General features: G+C 50.6%; 1 protein-coding gene across 2 annotated transcripts in view; it reads left to right on the top strand.

Moving 5' to 3' along the window:
* Positions 1-10,034: 10,034 nt before the first annotated feature.
* IL21R (interleukin 21 receptor) overlaps positions 10,035-14,174 on the top strand; it is a 58,657-nt gene continuing 54,517 nt past the window's right edge. The window contains exon 1 of one of the 2 annotated variants that reach the window (XM_030763663.2): positions 10,035-10,058. The gene's annotated coding sequence lies outside the window, so the exon portion shown is untranslated. Of the gene's footprint in view, positions 10,059-10,119; positions 12,322-14,174 lie in introns of those variants that run through there. The other variant, XM_022588472.2, reaches the window with a different exon arrangement.

Raw genomic sequence — 14,174 nt, 5'->3', positions numbered from 1 at the left:
CAATACTTCATAGAGGAGCTACAGCAGAGGATGTGGGGGAGGGGTCTGTCCCCAGAAGGCCCCAGAAGGTCCCGTCCCGCTCTGTTACGTTAGGAAGGGATTTATAGCAAGACAAATGAGTGTCCAGAATAACGCTATCCAACAGAAATTTTTGCTGTGATGGAGAGCTTTCACGTTGTCCAATACAGTGGCACTAGCCGTGTGTGGCTATTACACACTTGAAATATGGTTAGTGTGACTGAGGAACTGATTTTTTAATTTTATTGAATTAACATTTAAATTTAAACAGCCCCCCCCAAAAAAAATTTTAAATAGCCCCAAGTGGCTAGTGATTACATTATTGGTATTGGACAGGAGGACAGGGCTAGATCATTACAGTCCAAGGTACAACGTTAGCAACTGCCTCAGCGTGGAGGAGAGAGGATAGGGTCCGAAGAGATGAAAGGAGAGAGGAGGGACAGGTTGCATCAAACGTTTGCCCCAGAGCTACTGAGGGGCGGGGTCTGATGGATCGGTTGGGACCAGCGGGGGACCGCCCCACCGAGTAGGAAGTAGGCGGCAGGTGTGGGCGGAGCGAGATGCTGGCCGCGTGAGTTTCCCAGCGCCCCTCGCCGGTCTGGACCAGAGGTATGGAGAGCAGGAAGGGTTCCCCAGGGTAGCAGCACCAAAGGGGGCTGGGCGCGGCCGGAGACTGGAAGGTCTCAGAAGAACCCAGGAGACCTCCAGAGGCATTGAATTCGGGGTCCCCCCGCCCTAGCCCCGCACACCCCCCGCCTCAATTTTACAAAGATTTTTTCCAGAAGGTGGGGGTGGCAGGATGGGGGGGTCGTTTCCTCTTTAGTTTTTTTTTAAAAAACAAAACCCCTACTTACCGCTTTTTTCTGATTACTAAATCGGCACGTGCCAGCCTTCTCCGATTCAGGGAAAACCTAAACGTTTTAGGTTAATAAATAGGAAAGTGAAAAACACCGGAAATCCTGACCCCCTCCCCAGCACCTGTCATTTCGTGGGCGGTCCCAAAATGTATATGTTTGTTTTTGAAGGTGTATCTCCGTTAACATCCTGTTGAATAACCTGTCTGACATTATTTTCCCACGAAAGTTATTGATTAAAAAAACAACAACAACACAAACAGCAAGAAGTTTCTGAGCCCCCGCTGCAAGGGAGGCATGACCTCACCGGATCCTCACAGCAGCCAGAGACCTCTGTGCGAGACTTTTCCATGACGTACCCTGACTCCTAACCACTCTTGTCTGCCCTTTGCCTAGATTCTTATACCGCTTTTACAGGTGAGAACACTGAGACTCAGAGAAGCAAGGCTCTGCACTCATCCTGCCTCGGTTTGAACCTGCCTGTGCCAATTCGGAGCCCTGTGACTGTGGGCAAGGTGTTGACCGCTCTGGGTCTCAGTTTCCTCCCCATCAAAGATGGATAAGAGAAGTACCCTGCAGCCCACAGTGGTGGAGTGAGGAGCAGATGTCTTGATGGGTGAAGGCCAGGCTATGCCCAGCTGCTCTTGTGACGAACTGGCCTGAGCTTCCTGACAGCAGCAGGACAGTGCCAGTTCTTCCTCAAAATCCCACCCTTTTCCAGCTTTATTAATGAGTCGAGGACGCCTAGCCAATGGAGATCAGACTGGCTGGAGACCAGCTCACTGGTTCCTGCTGCCCCCTAGTGGCTCACTCTTGCCCAGTGCCTGCCTCTGTGCCTATGGAGGTACCATGCCCAGAAAGCCCAGAAAACTAGGCCTGGGCTACCTCCACCCTCCCGACCTCTCCTCTCTTTCATCCCTGCCTTTCTCCTCCATCCCCTCCAGCACCTGGCAAAGGGCTTGACATACATTCAGAACTCAGGGTGCTCCGAGGACCAGCCGTGTGGCTCAGGGCCAGTCATGGAACCCCTCGGGGCTTCCTTCCTCTTCTGTAAAATGGGAATAATAATAGTACTGACCTCATGGAGCACACATAAGGCTCAGAATGGTGCCTGCACATAGTTAATGCTGTCCGAGCGTTTCCTAGCATTATTGTTATTATACTGAATGGGTCTGTGGGTGTCATAAAACATAATTAAAGGAGATAATAATATTCTAAATTTAATGTCACTTTATTTTGAAAAGGACAGACTGGACCAATAGAAATCCGACACAGAAATGGTCCCGATGGCATCACCCCACCAACTGTGTATGTGTCCACATCACTTCTAGACATGGTCCATGTGCAGAGTCAGTGTTTGTATCTTTGCAGAGGTTCCTGTCATGCATTTCTCATCATATATATTATATAAGACAGGTCTTTCCAGAGAAGGAGAACAAAACAAGAGAGACCAAGATGCAGAGAGAGAGAAACACTAAACAAACTTCTGATCCCAGCTCCAGTTTGATACTTGACTCCAACTACAGAATGACCTCTGACCCAGCTGTGGACTGATTCCTGACCCATGCTGTGGACCTATTCATGATCTTAGCTGCACACTGACCCCAGCCACCTGCTGACCCCTAGCCCTGGCAACAGAATAATCTTTGACCCCAACCATAGACTGATCTCTGACTCTGGCCACTTGGACCCCTCACTCTTATACACTGACACACCACCCCATCTGGGAAATGACATTTCCTGATTTCCAGCTGGTAAATTCAGCTTGAGTTGGTCAACATATCTGGTCTGTCTGTCCTTCCTCTCTGCCATGGAACCACAGAGAAAGCTCGCAGTTCTCCTTTCTAGTCAAAGAGAGCAGTGTTAAAGGAAAGCCCCTTTGCCACCTTCTCTTCTGCTTTGGATGTGATGTCTGGTGGTTTGGCAGCCATCTTGTGATCATGAGGGGACAAGCTAGGAGAAGAAAGACAGTGCTCTGAGTGGGGCAGAGTGGGAGGAAAAAAAAGGGCCTGGGTCCTTGATTATATCATCAAGTGATCAAATCGACCTCTGGATTCTGAAATAAACCATAAACATGCTTTTGTTTAAGCCACGTAGATTTTCTTGGTTTAAACAAGAAAAGCCATAAAGCAGCTTTAAAGACTGTAGTTGGTAGAATAATGGGCCCCTAAAGATGTTCACGTCCTAATCTCTGGAAACTGTGGACATATTACACTGCAAGGGAGAATCAAGATTGCAGGTGGAATCTCAATTGCTAATTAACTGACCTTGAGATGGGAGATTATCCTGGATTACGTGGATGGACTGATATAATCACAAGAGTCTTTATAAGTGAAAGAAGGATGTAGGAGGGTTAGAGTCAGAGAGAGAATTGAAGATGCTCCGCTGCTGGCTTTGAAGATGGAAGAAGGGGCCAGGTGCCAAGGAATGCAGGCAACCACTAGAAGTTGGGAAAGTCTAGGAACAGACTCTCCTTTCGCGTCTCCAGAGGGAATGCAGCCCTGCTGACACCTTGATATTTAGCTCAGTGAGACCAGTTTCAGGCCTCTGACCCTAGAACTATAAGGTAATACATTTTTGTATTTCAAGCCACTGGATTTGTAGCATTTATTACAGCAGCAATAGGAAACGAATCCACAGATACTCCTCATTCATCTGGACACATCCCAGCCTTCTTTTCCTCAAGCCCTTCACCCATCACCATCCTCTCCCTCATTTTTGCCACTCAATCTCCACTTCCAGAGGGTTCTGTCAGAACTCTGCCTGCTCCGTACCTCCGTCACATCCACCATTTCTTGTTAAAGTGAACGTGGGGCAGGGCTGAACTTCATGGACAGGCCACCAGGGCACTAGTGCTGCAGGGCCCTGTGCTTGGAATTTGATGCTCTGAGGTCCCTTTCCTGAAATTCTTAATAATTTTATTTCTGAATCTGTGCTTTGTAAGGGAAGCCCCATGGGACAGTGAGGCATGCGCCAAGGGCTTGGAGTCTGCTTGAAACTCCCACCTCCAGCCATCTGCCCGCCCCCCTGGGAGAGGGTCATAGCCACCGGCTCCTGCACCCCCTGGCCCTCTAGATACTACTTGGCCTCCCGCTTCCCACCTGCATCCAGTATCCACTGGAGGGGGCTGGACACAGGGAAGGCACAAGGGAGGGTGGAGGTCAGTTGCTCACCTCATGGGATCTTGGTGAAGAGTATGGCGGTGACCATTCCCACCCCAGGTGTGTCTGCCGGGTGGTCAGAGGCTGCAACTCAGCCGAAGCGGGCCTCTTGCCTGCCCCCCATCCAGGTACCAAGAGTCACCATCTTGAATTCTTAGTACTTTTTGAAGAAGAAGCCCTGAGTTTTCATCTTGCCCTGAGCCCCTCAAATTCCGTAGCCATTCCTGACATGGAGTCATTCTTTCTCTCCAAGATTGAGCCATCCACCTCCAAACACCATCACTCCCCTGTGTTTTCAGCTTTTTCCCTGTGCAGGCTTCTTCCCATCACCACGTATAGCTGTCCTGGTCCCTTCCATCTGCAGACAACCAAAGCTTCCTTCCACCAGCTTCCGACTTGCCCTCTCTCTGTCTCTCTGTCTCTGTCTCTATCTGTCTCTGCCTCTGTCTCTGCCTCTGCCTCTCTGTCTCTGTCTCTCTGTCTCTCTTTCCCTCCCCAGACACAGTTCTCGAAAGCAGTCTCCTCTCTCTGTCTCCGCTTCCTTAGAGCACACCCGCGCCTCAGCCGTCTCTGTGCAGAAGCACTTCTGCCAGGAGCCTGCTTCCATGGACAGCAGCTACCAGGTCCAGGCCTGTTTCACTCCCTAGCGTCCCCCGGCACCAGCCTCTCCCTTGTTCTTGAGGCTCTGCCCTTCTTGGTTTTCTTGCTGCAGGCTGTTTGCTCCTGGACAGGCTCCCTTCCCAGTTCTCCTCTGCCCTCCCTGAAATGTTGGGAGTCCTCAGGGCCTGTCCTGGGCCACACACACACACACACACACACACCCCACGGGGAATCTTATCTGTGTCCATACAGATTGTAGCCAACCACAACCTTTACCAAATCTAGACCAGAGTTTCATGGGGTAGGGACTGTATTGCCCAGCACCCAGCATAGTGCCTGGCCCACAGAGTGTGCTCAAGAAACATTGGTTCAGTGCATAAATGAATGATGCCTTCTAAATATGTCTCCCCAGCCCAGATCTCTCCCCTGAACTCCAGACCCATATAGCCAAATGCTATTGGGTGTATCTCAATTTCCACATCTCCCACCCAGATATGTCCCCTGTAGTAAACATCGCTATCTAATGTGACATCAGTTATGATATATTGTATGAAATATTGTCCTTGATTTCTCATCAGGTCTCCCATGCCTCTCCCACTAGAAGGTAGACTTCACGGGGACAGAGATTTTGGGTTGGTTGGTCCACCGCTGTACCGTGGGGCTTTAGAACAGAGTGTGGTACATAGTAGGTGCTCAAGAAATACTCTGAACAAATGAATGGATCTCCACATGGATGTGCCCACATCTCAGACTCAGTGTATCCTCAGCTAAGTTCTTCATTACCCTCCGCACACTGTCTCCTTCCGAGTCCTGGTCTCAACTGCTAAATCGAAAGAGTGAGCATTACTCCAGGCGGCGCCCTCCTCCCTCTCTACCGAGATTCGGGCGCTGGCACCCTGTTCCTAGCACCCCATCTCCCTTTCCTGCTCACGGTACCTCCTGGCTTGCATTAGCCAGAAGTGTGGCACACATACCCCTGGGGTAATCCAGGTGGGGGACACAAACCCCTGGGGTCCCTAAGATGATTTGAAGTGGAACATGGGTGTGGAGTAAAAGGACATCGAGAAAGTGATCCCTTTTTCAATTCTCTTTCTCTTCATCTGACTAGCCTTCCACAGGCTACAGTATCTAGCTAGAGTTTCATAATTCGTTTTTGGTGTCATTGTTTTTGTTTTTATAGTTCATTTATGTTTATGAAAAGGAAGGCTGGTTTTCCATTTGTGATGAAGACAATGTTTCTTCTAAAAATAAAATTCTTTAAATAAAACAAGTAAGTCAATATGAAGAAAAAGTTTAAAAGTGATGGAGGGCTTCCCTGGCAGTACAGTGGTTAAGAATCCTCCTGCCAATGCAGGGGACATGGGTTTGAGCCCTGGTCCAGGAGGATCCCACGTGCTGCGGAGCAAATAAGCCCGTGCGTCACGACTACTGAGCCTGCGCTCTAGAGCCTGCGAGCCACAACTACTGAGCCCACGCACCACAAACTACTGAAGCCCATGCGCCTAGAGCCTGTACTCCGCAACGAAGAGTAGCCCCCACTCGCCGCAACTAGAGAAAGCGCGCACGCAGCAACCAAGACCCAACGCAGCCAAAAATAAATTAATTAATTAATTTTTTAAAAGTGATGGACAAACACGTAAATCTGGAAGAAATAAATTGTGGCAGTGTGGATGAGGGACAAACGTTTGGAAGATGTGGGTCTACAGACCAGAGCCCAAACCCTTTGCAGCCTGGCTCCTGGCTCCTCCCTTCTCATTCCTTCAGCCCATACTACTCCCCAGACACATGACCTTGTGTGATATAACGACTTATAATAAGAAATATATATTTGGTCTTCGTCCCTGTTCCTGGCACAGAGCTCCTAAAACCCTCAGAATTTCCTAAGCGACAAGAGCATTAAATGTCTTTTGTTATGTTAATGAGGTGAGCTTTGGGAAGCCCCTAGGTCACCTAAGGATGGAGGCTGGTTGCCAGGGGAACCAACCTTACGATTAGAGGGGAACTGACAGTCCCTCCCTTCAACCTCCTGGGAAGGGAGAGGGGCGGGAGATTGCGTTCAATCACCAATGGCCAATGATATGATCATTCTAGCCTATATGATGAGGCTGCCACAGAAACTCAAAGGGACAGGGTTGGGGGGCTTCTGGTTTGGTGAACATTTGGAGGTGCTGGGAGATTGGCTAGTTCTGGAGATGACCTGGAAGCTCTGTGCCCTTTCCCCATACCTTGCCCTAATGCATCTCTTCCATCTGGCTGTTCCTGAGTTAAATCCTTTCCTAATAAATGAGAAACTAGTAAATAAAATGTTTCTCTCAGCCATGTGAGCTGCACTAGCAAATTAATCAAACCTGGCCAGGGGGTTGTCAGAACCTCCACTCTATTGCAAGTTGATCAGAAGCACAGGGGACAGCCTGGACTTGCAATTGGTGTCTGAAGTAGGGGGTGGGGGACAGTCTTGTAGGACTGAGCCCTCAGCCTGTGGGATCTGATGCTATCTTTAGGTAGATAGTGACAGAATTGAGTAAATTGCTTGGTGGTGTGGAAGAGCACACACACATTAGAATTGGTGTCAGAATCGTACCTGGGAACCCCTAGACACCATGACCTGACCACTGTACCCAGACCACATTATGTATTTGAAAACCCCAAGCCTTTGCTCATGCCCTTCCCCCTACCAAGTGTGCCCTCCCCCATGTCTCCATCAGACACCTCTCCAACCTCATACAGAGGGATTCTGCTTGTGTCTGCCCAGCATCTACTGCTTCTTCTATTAACAGGACCTGGTCTTCCTTGGGGACAGTCTCTCCCACTCTTAGTTCATGTTGTTTCCAAAGAACTGATCCCGCTCTCAGCCTTCCAACAGGACACATAGGCTTGGCCATTCAGAGTGTTCCTTCCCCAGTCTGTATAGTGGTTCATTCAGGGATGGGCATGTGATTAAAACTGACCAATGAGAGCCTTTCCTGATATGATCACTGAGACCATTAGAAAAAAGATCTGTTCTTTCCTCTGTGCTTCCTAAACCGGTAGGTTATAAGCCTGGACTCCTGAGAACCTTTATTTTTGGGTGGGGAGGGGGCAGGGGGAACAGCTGAGTTTTACTCAGCCTGCTTAAGGTAAAGCCAATACAAAAGAAAGCAGATCCTAGAGGTGGAGCCCTCCAATCTGAAGACATTATTTGATCCATCCATGCCTGAAACTATATTCTTCAACTCAAAAAAAATCTTTTTATGAGCCAGTAAACCCATTTTAAAAAGCTAGTTCTGTCACTTGCAACCACAGGGCTCCTGCTTGAAACAGCGTTTTCTTGTTTTGGTTTGGTTTGGTTTTTTTAGATAGAATTCACATAGCATGAAATTCTCCATTTTAATTACTTAACAATATACAATTTACTGGGTTTTAGTATATTCACAATGTTGAATCCATCACTGCTATCTAATCCCATCATCACCCACCACACCCCTCCTCGCAAAAAAACCCCAAGTCATTAGCAGTCACTCCCAATTTTCCCTCCGCACATCCCCTGATACCACTGATGAAACGTCATCTTTTAAGACCCAGTTACTGTGGGCATTTCCCCAGAACCTTTCACTAAACACAAGGCAGAATTGTTCTCTCTTTTATACACATCCCTTTATTATCACTTACGATTGCCAGTTTTAGTTTTTGTTTTAACAATGGACTATTTTGAGCATACAGAAAATTACTACTCCTGCTTCTCTGACTAGACTGCCTTGAGGGCAGAAACTATATTTCTTCTGTGTCTCCTAGCCCCCAGCCCAGGGCCGGGTTCAGACAAAGTGTTCAGTGAAAATAAATAAATAAAATATTAAAACAAAAAGTGAACAAGGGCTCAGTCCAAACATCCCAGCCCTGGGCTGGGCCAAGAAGTGAAGATGCCAGAAAAGGTTTGTTGACTGACTGCTGGACATCCTTGGTAAACAGTTCCACAATGGATAACACTCTTACCTTGTTTGTGTGTGAAGGGCAGGTGGGGGTGGTATGCTTTAGCTGAACTGATCACTTCCCACACTCTGACAATTAATTAAACCCCAAACTAAAGTTACAGTTGGTTGCCATGTCTGGGTACTCCCTAAAATTTCCCCAAGCCACACCCACTTCAGATGCTTAGAGGCAGTAGAGGGGGGAGGCAGAGCAAACCAGCCATCACGGGCATGTTGACTGAACTTCTCTCATCTCAGTTGTCCCATCTGTACAATGGGGCTAAAAATACTAAGTATGTCCTAGGGTCATCTGAGGATTAAATGAGTGAAGATTTACATAGCATTTAGATGAGCACTGGCTCATTTAAGAAGTCTATTAAACAGGATACTTTTTCTGGGTTAACCAAGAAGTGTATGAGATCACTAAATCATTGCACATGCTGTTTCCTCTGCTTGGAAATACTCTTTTCTACCCCTTACTCACTGCCTTACTCTGTTACCTTTCCGCTTAGATGCCCCCACCTCCAGGAAGTCCTCTGGCTCCCTAGACTTTGGTTAGGTGCCTCTCCTCCGGGCTCCTTACACCTGTGCTTCCCCATCAGCATAGGTAGGGATGATCTGAGACACCTTGGGGTGCCCGTTGTCTTGCATGGGGCGGGTGCTGAGTTCATGAAAGGACGTATCAGAATACACATCAAAGGATAAACAAGTGAGTTTGTTCTCGTCCCTGAGCGCTTCTAACTGAGACTCTTGCCCTGCCCTGGGCACCAAGGCCCTGGCTGCATCCTCCATGTGTCCCTGGGAAGAGAAGGCTGTGGACCAGTGGGCATCCTAAGGCTGGTTTGCACCAGCTCCAGAGAGTAGCTGTGTCATTTTTACTCAGCCCTGCATTCTGTGACATCACGTTGGTAGCTTGAAAGCGGCCAGGGTGGGAGTATTTACAACACGGAAAGCCGCAAACACCACACACCAGGTTTTTGTTGTTTGCTTTTTGATGGCTGACCAGCACACCTCCCGTTGTTATTTGGGGGGACCACAGAACCCTTGTTTCAGTCTAACCGGGACATGCTTTCCCACAACTAGATTTTGCGCGTGCAGCTCCCTCTGCCTGGACCCCTCCTCCCCTCCCCCCACGGCTAACCACGGCTCCCTCGTGGTCCCTGACCTCCCTCGTGGTCCCTGACCTTTGAAGGACAAGACCTGTGCTTCTTCCTCCTCCCCTTTCCCTGCTGCACCCAGCCCAGCCTGCAAGCTGCTGCTGTCAGTAAATGCTTGTTGATTGTCTGACAGTTCTTGGTAAATACTTTTGTGAGTTTGACCTTTTCCCCATGTGAATGTGGGGAAACCACGGCAGCCTGAATTTTCAGTAAAGAGGAGCCTCTTTGAGGAAGGGAGTCTTTGCAGAAACTCACCACAGCTGCCTGGAAGCAGAGTCATTGCAGCCCTTCCTCCCTGCGTGCGCAGCCTCTTGGAAGACCCAGGTGACTCGGGGCCACGGCTCCCTCCCGTGCAAGATGGGGGAAGAGGAGGAGGTTGGGGACTTTGGGGCAGCGGCTCTTGGTGGGGTGGGAGGCCCTGGAGGCTGACACACGTGTGCACACACACAGGTGGGGTTGGGCACGTCAGCAAATGCCTGTGGATTTGTCACTTGGATCATGGTCTGGTTTCAGGCGGGTTGACAGAGGCTTGGGGATCTTCCGACCACAAAGGGTGCTGCAAATAATGCTGGTCTCTGTCGCCTGCACAACCCACCTCCTGCCAAGACCCAGGTCGTGCCCTGTGGCTCCAGCAGAGAGCGAGAGGGTCTACTCCTGTGTGCACATGTGGGGAACAGTACTCACAGTCCCTGATGCATGGGAGGGCTCAGCTCTGCAGAGTGAATACTCAATAACCAGGACCTGTCTGATTTGACCATGGTGCGTGCATGTCTACACAGGCGCGTGCCACCTCCCCCCCCATCCATTACACATGTGGAGAAGGCGGGAACTCTGTTTTTGTCACTGCTATGTCCCCAGCACAGTGTCTGGCACATAGTAGATGCTCAATAAGTATTTACTTTTATGCAAGTGTGCACGTGTACACATATATGTGCCTGTGTTCACGTGACCGTGTGTGTACCTGCACACGGGTGAACATGGGTGGATGGGGCTGTTGTGTGCTTTCTGTGCAGCCATGTGAACAGGGACGTGCACGCCTGTGTGTGAATGTGCCTGAAGAGGGAGCGTGAGAGAGGGGGCTGAGTCCTCACTGGCCCACGTGACCACGCGTGATGCATCTCCCAATAGCTGGGGATCTACTTCTGAGACCTCAGGTTGCACGTGCGCATGGGTGCGTGAGCAGGGGTGTGATTTCATGTGCACGTGTGTGTATGTGAGAGCTGTTCAGATGTACACATGGGGATGTGCATGGACTTTTGTGAGAAAGGTGATGGGGCGGTGGTTAGCAAACTGTCCAGGCTCAAATTCCTTTCATTTCATAACTCGTCCATCTGAGCAACCATGGACGAGTTACTTAAACTCTTTGTGCCTCAGTTATTTATCTGTGAGATGGGGTGATAATAGCAGCTGCCTCCTGGAGCCATTTGGGGGACTAAATAAGATACTAGCCCTTGGCACTGATTCCATTAGGAGTGGCTCTGGGCGTGCCCATGAGAGGTCCATTGGGCGGGAATCTTCCACTAATGCCAGTAGCGAGTCCCAATCATGCCGCCTGCTACTGTTTTAAGTGGTGTGTTGCACATGGCTCTATGAGCACATCTGTGTCCCCAGCCTGCCCCCACCTCAGCCATAGAGAGATAAGGACCCTCTCTGCTGGGCATCAAGATTTGCATGTGGGTTACAGGGAAATAATCAGGCTTCGGTCTAAGATGACTGGAGCAGGGTGGAGGTGGGGGGAAACTGGACTCTGAACATTGCAGCCCCTCTCCTCAGCCATCCTTCCTCCCCACTCGAGGGGGCAGAACTTGGTCTTTGCTTGGTCATCTGACTCCATCCTCCCAGCCTGGAGAGATCAGTCTTTGCCCGGCCAGCTCACTGGGCTCTGGGGAGGAAGATATGAAACGATGGGTGAGGAGCTCACTCTGAGAAAAAGTGGTGCTAGGATGTGCTCACGGTGATTCCATTAGGAGTGGCTCTGGGCGTGCCCATGAGAGGTCCATTGGGCCGGAATCTTCTACTAATGCCATAAAATGGAAAGAACCAGGTGACTTGCGGGGGTCTAAAAAGAGCGATCATGCTCAGGAGGGGAACTTTGTACCTCAGAAGACATCAGAGGAGACTGTCAACCGATCAGTGTGATTAAGGAGGATGAGGACTTTCCTTCACTCCTGCCCAGGCCCTGGGAGGGGCTGGAGGACAGGAAGTGACCTCCGAGGCTAATCCAGAGTGTTCATTCATCCACTGATTCACTTGAATCACATTTCTTGAGTCCCAGAAGATTCTAGGCCCTGGGGGATCCAAGACCGGTTCCTGCCCACGTGGAACTTGCAGTCACATAGAAAAGCCCCAATAATGCAGTGAGGCTCACAGCACGATGAGGGAAGCATGGGCCCAGAGGAGGGATGACTCACCCAGTCTTGGGGCATCAAGGAAAGCTTCCTGTAGGAGGTGACATCTCCAGTGAAATCTGAAGGATGAGAACCAGTTTACCAGGAGATGGCAGGGGCGAGAGGGCATCTGGTGGAGGATACAGCACAGGCAAAGACCTGGAGGAACAGCCTGACCTGGCTGGAGCACACAGTGTGAGGTGAGTGAGGTGGTAGGTGAAGCCAGAGGGGAAAGCAGAGCCCTGGGAGCCACACGTGGTGTTTGAGGCTGAAAGGGCCTTGTCATCTGCAGGCCATCCTGACTCGGGGACGGCAGGGGTGCCTATTTCCTGGGATGAGTCGAAAGTGGGGGTGGAATGGGGCTGATGGTGGAAAGGAGGGCCTTGAAATACCCATGCAATCACTCGACAAATATTTCATGAGCACCTACTATGCGCCAGGCACTGCTCTGAGGGTGGGGGGCTGTGCAGTGAACAGAACAGACAAATCACGGCCCTGATGAAGTTGCGTGTCTACTGTGGGGACAGACAGCCAGGAGATGGGCATGAGCACACTGAGTGAGGTCGGGTGGCAGTGAACAGGCCAGGGAGGTGAGGGAAAGAAGGGCAGAGAGCTGCCGTCGGGGGAGGCCAGGGAAAGCCTCGCTGAGGGGTGGGGGCGTCTGAACACTGGCTTGATGGGAGTAAAGGAATGGGCCACGCACGCATCTGGAGGTGGGAGAGGGAGAATGTTCCGGGTGGAGGGGCAGCCTGGGCAAAGGCCCTGAGAAGGGAACGCTGTGATCCACGAACAGCATGGAGGCCAGAGTGTCAGGAGCAGAGAGCGAGGGGGCAAGGAGATGAATTCCCTGGAGGTGGGGACCAGCCACGGAGGGCCTTGCTGGTACCCTAAGGACTTCGGGTTTTTTATTTGTTTGTTTCTTTTGGCCGCACCATGCGGCATTAGGGACCTTAGTTCCCCCACCAGGGATTGAATCCGCACGCCCTCCTTTGGAAGCGCAGAGTCTTAACCACCTGACCGCCAGGCTAGTCCCAGAACTTTGGGTTTATTCTACAAATGACAGGAAGGCTTTGGGGGGCCTTCCCCAAACACTTCCCCAACATGGAAGTGATGAGATCAGATTTTTGTTTTATTTATTTATTTTCATAAATTTATTTATATATTTATTTTTGGCTGCGTCGGGTCCTCGTTGCTGCGCGCGAGCTTTGTTTTTAGTTGCGGCGAGCGGGGGCTACTCTTCGTTGCGGTGCACGGGCTTCTCATTGCAGTGGCTTCTCTTGTTGCGGAACACGGGCTCTAGGCGCGTGGGCTTCAGTAGTTGTGGCACGCGGGCTCAGTAGTTGTGGCTCGCGGGCTTAGTTGCTCTGAGGCATGTGGGATCTTCCCAGACCAGGGCTCGAACCCGTGTCCCCTGCATTGGCAGGCGGATTCTTAACCACTGAGCCACCAGGGAAGCCCCCAGATTTTTGTCTTAAATGACTACTCTGCAGGGAGGAGAACAGGATGTTTTGGGTGGGGGAGGTCCGAAGGCACAAGTGGGAAGAGCGATGAGCAGCAGCTTGCTGTGATCATCCAGGTGAGGGATGCTGGTGGCTCAGGGCAGGTGCTGACCTTGGAGTCTGGGTGTGTTTTGAAGGTAGACCGGCAAGACTTCCTGACATGTGGGTTCAGGGTGAGGAAAGAAAGCGAGAAGGCAAGGATGACCCTGGGCTGAGGCCGTGCTGGGAACCCAGGTGCACTTGCAGTCCCCCCCCCTTCAGCCTGGAGCAGGTGGAATAATTATCACTGAGAAGCATAATCATAACCCCTGCTGTCTGTTGAGCCCCTACTCGGCCAGCCGTGGTGACCTCATTGCATCCTCGTTACTTTCCCATCTGCAGGTGGGGGTGTAGAGGCTCAAAAGAAGGAGGCCCGCCCAGGCTCTCTCGGCCCTAAGGCTTGAGGTTCACCTGCGATGTCATCAGTAAGATTGTGGGTCCAACACCACTCCCACTACAACACCAAATCAGGGGTCCTCTCCAGGGGCTACTTGGCAATGTCTAGTGACACTTCC

The sequence above is a fragment of the Delphinapterus leucas genome, chromosome 15, assembly GCF_059928025.1.
Source record: "Delphinapterus leucas isolate spDelLeu-1000000601 "Yukka" chromosome 15, BTC_Dleu_Yukka2, whole genome shotgun sequence".
Lineage (NCBI taxonomy): Eukaryota > Metazoa > Chordata > Mammalia > Artiodactyla > Monodontidae > Delphinapterus > Delphinapterus leucas.
This window is presented reverse-complemented; position numbering and strand designations above follow the sequence as displayed.